Genomic DNA, 13,386 nt, shown 5'->3' on the forward strand with positions numbered 1-13,386 from the left:
ATGTTAAAATTGTCTTTTTAAATGGAATGCTTAATGAAAAAGTCTATATGGAACCTCCACCCAGGTTAGGTTTGGCATATGGAAAAAAAAATCTTTTACTAAAGGCTTTGTATGGTCTAAAACAAGCTCCTAAGGCTTGGTATGATTATTTTAGTAATGTCATGATTCAACTAGGATTTAGATGTTATATTGATATTGCCTTGTTTGTTAAGTTCTTTGATGCATGTATGCTTATTTTGCTCCTCTATGTGAACGATATGATTATCACAGAAGGTGATAAACATTGAGTTAATCATATCAAGGATGTTCTCAAAAAACACTTTGATATGACAGATATTGGCTTTCTTCGATATTTTCTTGGGATAGGAGTTGCTTACTCACCCCGAGGGTATTTTTTTGTCTCAAATTAAGTATGCAGCCGAGATAATTGAAAGGTCGAGCCATACAGATGAAAATAGAGTGGACACACCAGAGGTCATCAATGCAAAATTGAAGAAAGATGATGGAGAACCTCTGAAAGATCTAACTCCATATCGCCAAATGATTGGCGCCTTAACTTAGCTTTTTATTACTCATCCTTATATTGCTCATGTTATTCATACTGCTAGTCAATTTCAGCATTCTTCCACTACAGTATATACGAGCATTGTAATAAGAATAGTTGGATATGTTAAAAATACTATCAATCATGGTTTGTTTTTATCATTTTCATCCTCATTAGATGTTATTGCATATACTGACTCTGATTGGGGAGGAAATATAAATGATCGTCGCTCAACCACTGGTTTTTATGTTTTTGTAGATGATTCCTTGATATATTAAAAATGTAATAAACAACTGAAGGTGTCCTTGTCTTCCATAGAAGTCGAGAATCGTGCGACTTTTGAATTGGTGTAGTTGCAACAGTTACTCGAAGACTTGGGGGTTTTCATATCTGCACCCTCAAGATTATGTTGTGATAACAAGAGTGTTGTCTATATCGCGAGCAACTATACATTTCATGAGCGAACAAAGCACATCGAAATGGATTGTCATTATGTCCGCAAAGAGTTCCTGAAGAAAACCATCACTCTACCATATGTGTTATCTGAGTATCAACTGACGGACTTATTCACTAAGGCGCTACCATCTCACAGATTCCACTTTCTTCTTGGCAAACTCTCGATTGTCATTCTGTGAGTTTGAGGGGGGGTGTTAATATATATATATATATATATATGGTTGTAATATATATTACCCGCAAGGGGTATTTTGCTCTTTTTAACCATTGTACTTTTTTGTAATAGGTGTCGCCTAATAGGGGCTGTTTTATTTTTTATTTGTAATATGTTATATTGTCAAGGGCATTTTTGCCCTTCACAATATAACAGTAATATAGCTGTTGGAGCTCCCAACAGCTAGATTTCTAGCCATTGGGGAGCCTCTCACACCCCTTTTAGCCTATAAACATGAGGGTTGGACCTCTTGTAATGCAATGCATTTTGTGTGTGCGTGTGTGAAATAAATATTATATTTTTTAAGTGGTGTGTTTCTCTAAGCCCCCAAGTGACTATTGTGTTTTTTCCCTTTGTGTGGGCTTTGTATTGGCCTCTTGTTTGAGGTGTGTAGAGAACACTCGGTTTCATTACAATGTCAACCTAATGGGCTCTTTCTAGGTTTTTGAAATTTTACACATCTTTGTAGCAGCAAAACCAACAAAGAATGCAGTGGTTATACCTGATTCTATTGATTGTTGCAGTCTGACATGCCCTCATATAGATGTTAAAATGTAAAACTGTACATATATGTATATATAATAATATTATATTATTATATATATATATATAAATACATTTTTCATTTCTTTCTTTTCTGTAATTTTTTTTTCTTTATTTTTATTTTTTGTCTTTATGTCATCTAGTTCAGCTTGAACTAGAATGACTGTTGCTAGTCAAGTCCTGTCCAGACTTGACTAGCAATAGAGCTGTTGGACTGACACATTCCAACAGCTCTATTGAGTCATCTTTCAGCTGTGTATATAAAGGGGTGCAGCCCCTCTTGTATTTCATTCCAATGCTTCTTAAGCAATTGGTTTTTCATATCAATAAAGAATACATTTTTTATTTTTATTTTATTTTCAGTTATACCCTTTTTAAGGGTTATGCTTTAGTGTCATTCTTGACACTTGCCCTTGTTAATCTAAGCTCGTGTTTCGAAGATCCCCATTTCATTTCAATAGATTCTCTCTTAATCAACAAGTAAAAGAGAAGGTTTTAGAAAGAAAAAAACATGCAAGTTTTATGTTTTTCTTCAGATAGGCAAAGTTCATCCATGAGAAACAAGAAGGATAACCTCCAGGAAGATACATAAACACCATCTACAAACATTAATCTTGTTGAGAAGTGTAATATGCTGATGTATAATATGTAGTATTACGTGTACATGGTTTCTTTTGTGATACCCTCTCAATGTTGCATATAGATTATTTAGTGTAGGGTATTTCTGTATTTTAGTAGGTGGTTAGAGTCAACAGTTTTTGTCTTGTAGTGTAACCATTAGGGGGGTCGTCCCTTTAAGTTGTATGGCTCTTCTTCTTTAGTGAATGAATGAAGTTCCTCTTTGAAAGACACTTCTCATCTTCTTCCTTAAGCTTCCTTTCTTCTTTGATATGGTATCATAGCCATATCACAATTGAGAGAGGTCTGGTATTGCTGAGAAGAGTGAGGAGGCTTCATCCTAAACCAGAGTTGCAGACACATTGGGAGATGTGCAGGGGGAGAGCTGACATCAGCAATAGCCAGGTACGGGTGACTGGTTTTCTTGCAATCAATTCAAGGATTTTGTAGCCCTAGATTTTAGAAGATTATCAAATCAAGAATCTATTAGGAATGACATATCTTGTAATTTACTGTTTATGTCATATTTAAGGGTATCCAGGAAATTATTTGTAATTTAGTCTTATCATATTGTTATAGGGTAGACAGGTCTTTTGTCTAACCCTAGGGTGTTGTATATTATGTCATTGAATAGAATAGAGCACCACAGAAAATCAGATGCTGGGATTGACTGCTCTCTCTCTCTCTCTCTCTCTCTCTCTCTCTCTCTCTCTCTCTCTCTCTCACACACACACACACACACACACACACACTAGAACTCGTGGAGATTGATCTTGTTATGGTATCAGAGCAGGGTTTCTCATTCAAGTATGTCCTTCATTCCAGCTCTCAATCCATTCATTATCCCTCTCCCTCTCTATTCCCTCTTCATCTATTCTTTCTTTCTTCTCTCTTATCATCCCACTGTTCCTCTTTCTTCCCGTCAGATCTGATCATCTCTGAATCATATCTGAGTTGATTATCTTTTATTTCAGACCTGATTCGAACAGATCTGTATCTGCAGTCTATATGTTGCATTAGCCCTGAACCCACATTAACCCAACCATAGGACTATCGATTGGGTGTACTCCTTTCCTGTTTGTGTCCGCCCCCTTTGTGTTTGGCAGCATAAAGTCATTTACATATATTGTTTTGTCCATCAAATCTGTGTGAATCAAGCTGTTAGACAGATTAGAATTTTGCTCTTATTGGTCTTCAACATCATTGTTGATTCAATATTCATTGTTTTAAAACATCTGGCATTCAAAGAAAACATATCATTGTTCATGTGACCGTATTGATCACGTTCTGATTGTTGCCCAAAAAAAAAGGGCACCAAATTGTATTTTGTTTATTGCGCGTGAGTATTTATTCTTCTATTCTTATTCCATATTTTTTTGCCCTATGCCTGCTTATTTTCTGTTATTTAATATGTTCTTCTTCCTCTTCTTGTCCTTTGATGGCTGCCAATATGTCTTTCCCTTTACCTATCAATTTGTCCTTTTCACAACTTGTTCCAGAAAAACTGACCTCTAATTTCCTGATATGGAAGTGCCAAATTACACCCTTTATTGAGAGCTTGGATTTAATGGAGCATCTGGACAACTCTGATCCTGCTCCTCCAAAGTATATCCTACAGACTAAGGGAGAAGGAGAGAGTGCTACGACAAAGCATTTACACCCAAATACACTTAATCTAGAATAATCTGAAGTTTGTTTATAAAGCTTTTCAGTGGGAGAAATATTGTTTATCAAGGATAAGGGCATTCTATTAATAAGATATACAACAGTTAAAATAGCTTCGGCCCAAAAAACTTTGAGAACTTGATGTGTAATGAGTAATGTCTTTTTTGTTTCTACAATGTGTCTGTGTTTTCTTTCAGCTAACCCATTCTGTTGAGGGGTATTTAGACAAGATTTTTTATGAAATCCCATATGAATTCAAATATTCTTTAAATTCTTTTGATAAGAATTCTCTTCCTGGATCAGTGTGAAATATTGAAATATCATTCTTAAATTGATTTTTGATCATATTGTGAAATATTTGAAAAAACAAAAACACTTCGGACTTATGTTTACGAAAATAAATCCAAGTATGTCGTGTAAAGTCATCTACAAAGATCACATAATACAGAAAACCACCTTTTAATATAACCGGTGCAGGACCCCAAACATCAAAATGTATCAACTCAAGTGGTCGTGTAGAAACAAAGGTTCTTTCCTGAAAAGGTAGTCTTTTCATTTTTCCAAGAATACATTTTTCACATGTAAAAGTTTCAAAATTTTAAAAAAAAAATCATGTTTGGAAAAAACTGAAACTTGGACATACAAGGATGACCAAACCTTTGGTGCAAAAGATCCAAGACTAATTTTTTAACATTGCAGCATAATGTATTCTTGGGTATTTCCAAAAAATCCATATAGTACAAGCCTCCTTCTCTATTGCCTTCCTCAATCAGTTTCCCTGACTGGTGATCCTATACTGAACAATCACGAGAAGAGAAGAAAACATTACACCCATGGTCAGTTAATTGAGAAACAGATAAAAGATTCAAATTAAGCTTAGGAATATATCTAATTTTTGGAACACAAAAACCTTTTGAGTTTTGAGAAATATTTTCAAAATTCCCTATTCCTTTTATCTCAAGAGACATTCCATCCACAGTAAAAACACGTGATCCACTTGAGGCATAACATTGTGATAGTAATTTTATGTTTGGTGTCATATGAAAGGAAGCACCTGAGTCAAGAAGCCAGAGAGATTAAACGGGATCGGAAACGTCAACGAAAGAAACAACGGCTCGAGCAGAGGAAGAAGCTCCTTTGAGAAGTGGTTGCAGTGCCTCCACCAATTGAGTTAGAGACATGTTTCCAATAGATGTCTCACGTGATTCCCTTGAAGATTCGACTGAAGCTACCTCATTTTCATAAGGCCTTTTTAGCTTTGGACAGTAAGTCTTAACATGTCCCGGTTCACAACAATAATAGCAAATGACTTTTCTTTTTTCAAAGTCGCTTTCTTGTCTTTCATCATTTGTCCTCCCAACATGTGGAGGTCTGAATGAGTGAATATGATTTTTTGGTCTAGATACGGCTAAAACTGTATCATCATCACTTTTGGAGACTCGTTTTTTGAGTTTATTCTCTTCCATACTTAGTTCTTCAATTGTGTCTTCAATAGAAGGGACTTTTCCCTGATGTAGAAGAGCAGATTTGGTTGATTCAAATTCTGATCTCAACCCACTAATAAATTGAAAGAAATGCTCCGCATTTACTTGATTTTGGTGAAGCTCAATGTCTTGTGGACAATGCCACTTTGGTTCAAGGAGAGTTAATTCTTCACATAGCTCGGACAAACTATTGTAGTATTCTCTAATACTTTTATCCCCTTGAACCATATTGCGGACCTTTTCTTGAAGATTACATATGTGGGCAATATCTTTAAGAGAGTACATTCTCTTGAGATAATCCCACGCATTATTGGCATGTTCAAATTTTGCAAGACTTGAACACTTCTTTATATCAACACTAGATATAAGCCAAGATATGATTTTGACGTGGCCCATTCTCCATTCTTTCCACTTTTTCTCATATGTGGATATGGCTTTGGCTTTCTACCTCCGAAAGAGGTACTTCTCTTCCTCCTTCTTTGGTGAGAATTAGTTTAGGTTCATCATCGGTTTCATCCACTAATCTCCATAGACCTTTTCCCCAAATAAGGTGCTTCATGATAGAAGCCCATGTTACATAATTTGAATCGTTGAGTTTTATGGGCTTAATGGTGACATTATCATTGTCATCCATTTTACAAACTTGAGAAGGAAAAAATAAATGAGTAAAAGAGGAGAATACTCTATCACAAAGAGCAAGAATAAGTAGCCCTCCAAGCTTTCAAGGTTACACACGACCACTCCTTTAAAGAGGCTTCACTCTCTTGAAGAAAACTTGAATGGCATGTTTCCCAATGCACGAAAAGAATTTGTATCGATTGCTTCAACCTCGTTTTGATACCATGAAAGAAAGAATAACCCACAATAAAAGTATTTCTCAACAAATACTCACAAGGAGATCACAAGGACCGAAAGGCTCCTCAAAGAAGGCTCAAACACAAAACCACACAAAATACCCCAAAAAGGGTATACACGAAAAAAGGAGAGGAAAAACTTCATTAAAGTGTGAGAAATCCCAACTAAAAGAATAATTACAAAGGGGAATAGGACCCCATATTTATAGAGGAAGTAGAGAAGCCTTTAAGGGAGTCATTGGGCTCCCAACGACTCTATTTAGAGTTGTTGGGACAAGGGAGTCCAACGACTCTCTTGAGGAGTGCTTTTTGACTATAGTCAAAAAGCACCTTTTTGATTAGTCAAAAAGCACCTTTTTGACTAGTCAAAAAAGGTAGAGGCTATGGATGTCTAAAAATGAAATCTAACCTAATTTCTAGTTAAGTTCTAACTAAGGCTAACTAAAAATTAACTAAGAAAAGAAAAAAGTGCATGCCTATGAGATTACATATTTTAACAATGTGGATATGGCCGCACTGAAGAGGAAAGAGGCTTGATTTTTTAGCATTGATTGTAGTGCCTCTATGAGTTGTACTAGTGACATTGAGCCAACGCTTTTGGAGCTTTCATGTACACCATTTCTTTCAAAAGATGGCCCTACGGAGGCTACTTTCTTTTCATTTCTTTGATCTTCTCTTCTCTTTGGAAAATTGGCTTGATGTGACCCGACTCATTGCAAAAATGGCATATTATCTCTTCTTGTATTCATAGTCATTTGAACTTCTTCCAAAGTGAGGAGGCTTGTAAGTTCTTGTGTGATTTTCGAGTCTTGACATAGTAATAATTGATTCTTCATCTTTGGAGGAGGTGGGTTTCTTTAACATATTCTCTTTCATAATCAATTCTTCTAGAGTTTCAAGTATGGTAGGAACACCCCCTCCATAGAGGAGAGCCAATTTAGTCCCCTCAAACTCGGGTCTAAGTCCATTAACAAATTGGTAGAAATGTCCTGTTTTGATTTGCTTTTCACAGATCTCTATGTCATGGGGGCAATGCCACTTAGGCTCTAAAAGAGCAAATTCAACCCAAAGAAGATAAAGAAAATTATAGTATTCGCTTATGCTCATGTCTCTTTAGGTATGGTCCTCACTTTATTTTGGAGGTTATATCTTTAAGACAATACATATCCTGGAGATACTTCTAAACATCACTAGCAAAATCGAATTTTGTCAAACTAGAAAATTTCTTGATGCCAACACTATTAATGAATTATCTCATGATTTTGAAATGACTCATTTGCCACTCTTTTCATCTCATTTCGTAATCAACGACTTTATTCATTTCTTCTTCTTGAAGTGTCAACTCTTTGCCATTTTCATTCTTTGAGAGAACAGATTTTTGTTCTTTTTCGGAACCATCCATTAAATCTCATAGACCCTTTTCCCAAATTTTATATTTTACTATGGATGCCCACATCAAATAGTTAGTGTCATTAAGTCTTACGAGAAGAAAGACGATGACTTCTCGTTCATCCTTCATTGATACAATAGAAGAGAGAGAGAAAGAGAGAAAGAAGCAATAGAAGCAAGGTTCTTTAGGACACCAGGCACCCACGATCCCACGTTCACACGAACAAGCTTTACACGATCGTCAATATTGATGGCTCTGATACCATATAATGAAACAAGGTGTGCACAAATACAATGCCACTAAATGGCTACAAGGTGCACAATCACAAAAGTCACTTATGGGCAAAATACACAACCGCAAAGTGCTATCACACAAAAGATAAAAAATATAATCTTTATTTAAGATTAAATGCACACAAAATGCATAAAAGAACAAGAGGAAAAATCCCCCTTTTTTATAGAGTACACAACAGAGACAGATACCAGACTTGTAGCCACCGGGGAGCTCCCAACGGCTACATGGCCAAGGACAAAAATACCATTGGCCAAAACCTAAAAACCTTAAAGCATAAAAATAAAAATAAATAAATATAAAAAAAGTAAATCTGTCCCCAGGATTCCTATTACAAAGGAAAATTACAGAAATACCCCTAGAGGGTCTGCCTATTACAAAGATGATATATATATATAGGAAATACATATATTCTTACAAAGGCGAAGGACCAAAAGAAAGTAATAGACTTTCTCATGGTGTTATGTCCTAAATTCGATAGTGTCTGCAACAATATTTTGTATCAATCCTTTCTTTCTACATTGATTCAGACCTTAGGTCAGCATCTTGAAGAGAAGACCAAGTTCTCAGACTGGTGTGTCTCCTATACAAAGTTCTACTGCTTATGAGCAGAAATCAGCATCAGTTATTGGAGCAGATGCAACAGCAGATTCAACAACTCCAGCTTCTCGTGCAGCCTGACACTGCCCCCTCCACCTTGACTACTTATGCAGGTATTCTTGGTAGTCCCCATGGTTGGTTGATAGATTGAGGATCATCTTGTCATATAATAGCCCATAAGTCTATCATAACTAATCGTCATCCCTGCAGTAGTGTTTTTTGCTCTATGTCAATTTTTAAAGCTGGTATTGTTTCTTCTAGTTTCTTTTCTAGAAGTAAACTTAATATCTCACAAGTTTACCATGTTCTATCCTTAGCCATGAATCTTATTTTTATTGGTCAAATAACCAAACTTAATTGCAATGTTATAATTCTCTCTTGTGGACTGTCAGGATCAACTATCAGAAAGGAGGATTGGATTTGGCCATAGGAAGGGTGACTTGTATTATTTGGATCGGCTAGACATGAGCAGACAAAAAAGGTGTGAAGTTGGCTTGGGAGCAACTAGTCTAGATGAGTACTTTTGTAACATCAGAGAGGATCATATCACCAGCTCTAGGTTGTAATACTTAGTTATTTCATGATGTTTAGAAAGTTTGAAGTTTAGGGTTTCTGGTCATGTTCAGAATTGTGAAAATTGTAGGTTGGCAAAGGGTCATGCCTTGCCATTTGGGTTGAGGAAAAGGGAACCAGAGAATTCATTTGAACTTGTACTCAGATGTATGGGGACCACCTCCTATCTTGTCTAAGGGTGGTTCGTCATATTCTGTTACCTTCATAGATTATTGTACTAGGTTTACTCGGATTTACTTTATGAGAAATAAAAATGAACTTTTTGACATTTAAAAAAAAATTGTGCTATGGTGGAGAATCAGTTTCTATTGCAATTAAAGCTATTTGTACCGACTCTAGTGAAGAGTATATTAGTGATATGTTTGAGAGTCTCTTGCAGGACAAAGGAATTGAACATCATAAATCTTGTCCATATATACATGAGAAAAATAGCGTGGTAGAGAGGAATAACAGACATATTTTGGAAACTACTAGAGCATGCTTTTTTATGGAAGTGCACCTAAAGAGTATTGCATATATGTAGTTTGTATGGCATTGTATATCAGATCAATTGCATTCCATCAAGTGTCCTTAAAGGTATATCGTCATTACAAAAATTATATGGATTTATGCCTAACTATAGTAAGTTGAAGGTTTTTGGGTGCACATGTTTTGTTCCATTGTCTAGTAGATACAAAGACAAACTTTCACCACGCATTATAAATTGTTGCTTCTTGGGGTTCTCTCATGGACAAAAAGGATATAAGTATTATGACCCAGTGAAAAAGCATGTATGGATTTCTAGACATGTAGTATTTCATGAGGACATGCCTTACTTCAGTAAGGATGAACTTAAGGAAAAGGACATTGGTGATTTCTCTTTCCTAATACCCTTTCACGTGGAAAAAGAAGTTGAAAAGAGTGTGGGAGTTCAGGGGGAGATAACTCAAAGGGAGCATAGTAGGTTTGGTCTATCCTGTTCCAGAAAGCAAGACAATGTGGTGGAAATATCATTTTTGGATCAAATAGAATTAGTGAAAGTAAGAAATCTAGAGGCCAATTTTGATCCCCTTCCAACTGATTCAGAGCACAAAAGTGAAGAATCTTCTCCTCCTACACCTCCTCCTCAGGTACATTATAAGCACTAGAATTTCTGTTGCTTTCACTTGTTTGTGTCCTATGATTCTTTCTGTCCTCAGCATCGTGATTTTCTTACTTTAATCTACTCTTATGTTGGGCCTAGTTCCTATGCAGAGACAACTTCAAAAGAGGAGCCGGAAGCTCTTGAAAGGATGCATACATGGGATTTTGTAGATCTTCCACTTGGCAAGAATGTAGTAGGGTGCAAGTGAGTATACAAGATTAAGACTAAGGTAGATGGTCGATTGAGAGATAAAAGGCAAGGCTTGTGGCTAAAGGTTACAACCAACAATTTGGTATTGATTTTACTGAGGCCCATGTCAAATAGGTTCGGGTGCAGATGTGGCGATGTGTCACTTTAAAAAAACTTGGGTGAGGGGTTGCGGGGAGGGTATATATATAATTTTTAACAGTTTTAAGTTAATACTAAGTGTATGTGTGTGCATTTATGTATTTATATATATAATATGGATAAAACTAGACTTGGTTAGGGTTAATTGAATCTACTTTTAGACAGAAATAGACCTCTGTGTGGTTGACTTCACCTGACACAAAGGAAGCCGTGTCCAAGTATCACGCCCGCATGGGTGCGGGTGCGAGGCAGGTGCGGTGCCCTGTTAGAAGAGTCCATGTTACATAGACTGAGACCTTTGCTCCAGTGATGTATATGACAATTATAAGGACTTTGCTTGAAGTTGTTGCAATTTGTCAGTGGAATCTTTGGCAACTAGATATGAAAAATTCAGAATGTGGACTTGAAAGAGGAGGTTTATATGGAGTTGCCTCAAGAGTATTCAGACTCTCAAGGTCGAGTATGCAGGTTGAGGAGAGCTCTATATGGGCTCAAAGAAGCACCACCTGCATGGTTTGAGAAGTTTAGCAAAGCGGTAAAGTCCCTGCTTTGTTTATTTCCTTTATGAGAAATGTATATTGCTTTTATATGTCAATGATATGGTCCTCATGAGAGATCATGTGCAGAATATTGTAGACACCAAAAAAGATTTGAAGTATTTCCTAGGTTTTGAAGTTGAATACTCAAGAAGAGGACTCTACTTGTCTCAACATAAGTATGAAACAGATCTAATGATGAAGGCTAGACTAGCAAATGATTGCAAGAGAGTTGCTAATCCTATGGAGGCAAAGGTCGGGTTGGAAGCTACGGATGGTGAGAAACTTGAAGACCCTGTGGTTTATAGGCATCTTGTGGGTAGTTTAATAAAATAGACTATCACTAGACCTGGCATCACATATGCAGTCCATGCAGTTGGAAAGTTTATGCACCAACTTCAGTTTATCTTACAGTTGTGCTCAGAATAATTTGGTATATGAGAGACACTGCATTTTGGCATGTTCTTTTCAGCTTCATCCTCTACAGATATAGAGCATATTGTAATTCTGATTTTGGAGGGTCAACTAGAGATCATCTCTCAACTATTAGATTTTGTGTTTTTCTTAGTAGTTACTTGATATCTTGAAAGAGCAAGAAGCAACGTGTTGCAGCTGAAACGGAGTATAGAACCATGGCACATGTTACAACAGAAATCATTTAGATAAGATGGCTTCTTAAAGAGCTTGGTATGAAAGTTTGCAGAAGAACCTCCTTGTATTGCAACAATATGAATGTCATTCATATTGCCAAGAATAATGAATCCATGAGAAAATTAAGCATATTGAGATTGATTCACTTTACAAGGAGGGCTTATGAAGATGGAATTATCTCAGCAGAGCATATGAGCTCAAAGGAGAAGGTTGCAGATGTATTAACTAAAAGTTTGTCTCCTTCACACTTTCAGCCCTTTCTTTCCAAATTTGGGATGATTCCTTTAGCATCATCTCAAGTTTGAGGGGGAGTGTTGAGAAGTGTAATATGTTGATGTATCATATGTAGTATTATGTGTATATGTTTTCTTTTGTGCTTTCCTCTCAATGTTGTATATAGATTATTTAGTGAGCAGCATTTCTGTATTTTAGTAGGTGGCTAGTGAGTCAACAGTTTTTGTCTTTTAGTGTAACCAAAAGGGCGTCGTCCCTTTAAGTTGTATGGTTCTTATTCTTTACTGAATGAATGAAGTTCCTCTTTGAAAGACTCTTTCCATCTTCTTCCTTAAGCTTCCTCTTTCTTCTTTGATAGATCTCGCATTGGTCTAATCAAGTGAGACCTCCATGAGCTAACTGACATGAGATAGACAGCTATGTCACAAATGCCATGATTCAGTGGCCAAGAGAATAAGATTTGTTTCATCTTTGGATAGCCAGAAGAAGGTGTAAGAGAGAAAGAACTCTCACATGTGCTCTTTCTCAAATGTATCTAAGATAAAATTTCATATTTTCCAAAAAAAGATAATAATATTACAACAGTAATTGTTTTGCATAAAAAACTTCAAGAACTTTCCAAAATTGTCTTTCTTGATGAAATTTAAAAACTATTTCAAATGAATTTGATTCTAGTAAAAATGGAATTTAATAAGACTATAGTTTTCAAAGTTCTAGGAACATCCCAGGGAGATCTTGTGAAACCATCACGTTAATAACACAATAAATATGATCTTTAAAATATTTTAAGATCCTTGCAGATACTTGATGGGATTTTCCATTTTGAGAGATCATGCCAATAAAGTCAGGAAAAGTTTTCTCACAGATACTTGAAAACCCAGGTACTTTTTAATACTTGCCATAATCTCTCTCTCTCTCTCTCTCTCTCTCTCTCTCTCTCTCTCTCTCTCTCTCTCTCTCTCTCTCTCTCTCTCTCTCTCTCTCTCTCTCTGTGTGTGTGTGTGTGTTTGTGTGAGTGTGTGTGTGCTGCCGAAGAGAAGAGAGGAGTTGCAGGGGATGGTTTAAAAAAAAGAACAGTCTGGGCATCGGGTCTAGGTCGGGATTGACCCAGATGTGACCCACAACATACCAAGTTTGTACCCAATACCCGTAACCATGTCAAGTGGTGTCAACACAGATATGGTGGCCCGGGCACATACCCATGAGACATAGCCCATTTCAAAAGCCCCTTTAAATAGTTGCCCATGCAATTTTCTCCACTG

General features: G+C 36.4%; 1 protein-coding gene across 2 annotated transcripts in view; it reads right to left on the reverse strand.

The window, feature by feature from the left end:
• Positions 1-13,386, reverse strand: part of LOC149814856 (Putative eukaryotic LigT) — a 63,704-nt gene that overhangs the window by 36,133 nt on the left and 14,185 nt on the right. The window lies entirely within an intron of this gene.

The sequence above is a fragment of the Nuphar pumila genome, chromosome 15, assembly GCF_984573655.1.
Source record: "Nuphar pumila chromosome 15, dmNupPumi1.hap1.1, whole genome shotgun sequence".
Lineage (NCBI taxonomy): Eukaryota > Viridiplantae > Streptophyta > Magnoliopsida > Nymphaeales > Nymphaeaceae > Nuphar > Nuphar pumila.